At 40.3% G+C, this 1,606-nt stretch overlaps 1 pseudogene; it reads left to right on the top strand.

The window, feature by feature from the left end:
* The first annotated feature begins 436 nt into the window (after window positions 1-436).
* On the top strand, window positions 437-1,371 carry LOC107160791 (annotated as a pseudogene).
* Window positions 1,372-1,606: the final 235 nt, after the last annotated feature.

Below are 1,606 nucleotides of genomic sequence, written 5' to 3'. Positions count from 1 at the left end.
ATATATATATATATATATATATATATAATTTGCTTATATTAAACATTTATTTTACTGAATTTTTCCATTTGATTTGAATGATTCTTCATAAGCTATTAATGAATTTAATGTATTTTTTCCTTTGGCATTTTCTTCTTTCTCTGTATTTTTTGTCCTTCTGTGGAAGATTGTATCTCAACTTCTAATAGTTCTCTCTCAAGGAAAGCCTTTGTTTCCAGAGTAAGCTCCAGGTGCCTCTCTGTAGAAAGTCTTTAACAACATCTTCTGCAACTTTTGAAGGACACTGTACTGAAATTTATTCTGTGAACCACTGTAATTTGTCTGAGTAAGGATTTCAAAGAGTTATTTTATAAAGTTTGATGTTGTCACTAGTGACCAACACATTATACTCTCTTTTTAATTCTTGTAATGTTTTTCTTCTTGTCTGAACAAGGTAATGGGCATGACCAAAAGCAGTGCCAAAGAAGACTTCGTTCCGGTGGGCTTCTCAGACCAGCCCCAGCTGTAAAAGATACTCTTCGTGGCTGTTTTGATATCCTACCTTCTTACCTTGGTGAGAAATACACTAATTATTCTGGTTTCTTCCATAGACCCTAAACTCAAAATACCCATGTACTTTTTCCTTACTCACCTCTCCCTAGTGGACATCTGTTTTACCACCAGTATTGTCCTTCAGCTGCTGTGGAACCTCAAAGGACCAGCCAAGAGCATCACATCCCTGGGTTGTGCCATCCAGCTCTATGTCTCCTTGTCATTGGGATCCACTGAATGTGTTCTCCTGGCTGTGATGGCTTTTGACCACTATGCTGCAGTGTGCAGACCTCTCCACTATACAGCTGTAATGAACACATGCTTGTGCCAGGATATGGCAGGGGTCACATGGCTGAATGGAGCAGGAAATGATCTCATCAAGGGCACTGTCACCCTCTGGCTACCTCTCTGTGGACACCAGTGGCTTCATCATTTCTTCTGTGAAGTCCCCTCCATGATTAAGCTTGCATGTGTGGATATCCATGCCAATGAGATCCAGCTCTTCGTTGCTTCATTGGTCTTGCTCCTTTTGCCCTTGCTGCTGATATTCATATCCTACGGACATATAGCCAAGGCAGTTATAAGCATCAAGTCAGTGCAGCCTGGCACAAAGCCCTGGGGACATGTGGATCCCACTTGACAGTAGTATCCCTCTTCTATGGGAGTATCACAGCCATCTACATCCAGCCTAACAGTTCCTATGCCCACACGTATGGGAAGTTCATCTCCCTCTTCTACACAGTCATCACCCTGACCCTCAATTCTCTCATTTATACCCTGAGGAACAAAGAAGTCAAAGATGCACTAGGAAGAATATGCCACAGAGACTTACGTGCATAAAAAATGAAGCAATGTACATCACAAGTCTCTTAAATATCATCTTGTATAATCTAGGACAATTCATAATAGCTAAACTGTGGATCCAAACTAGATGCCCTTCAATAGATGAATAAATAAAAAATGTGGCAGATGTGCACAATGTATTTTACTCAGCAATAAGGGAGAATAAAATCATGGCATTTGCAGGTAAATGGATGGTGTTTGAGATGATAATGCTAAGTGAAGTTAGCCAACC

The sequence above is a fragment of the Marmota marmota genome, unplaced genomic scaffold, assembly GCF_001458135.2.
Source record: "Marmota marmota marmota unplaced genomic scaffold, marMar, whole genome shotgun sequence".
Taxonomy (NCBI): domain Eukaryota; kingdom Metazoa; phylum Chordata; class Mammalia; order Rodentia; family Sciuridae; genus Marmota; species Marmota marmota.
Note: the sequence above shows the minus strand (reverse complement) of the source record. Positions and strands in the feature narration are given on the sequence as shown.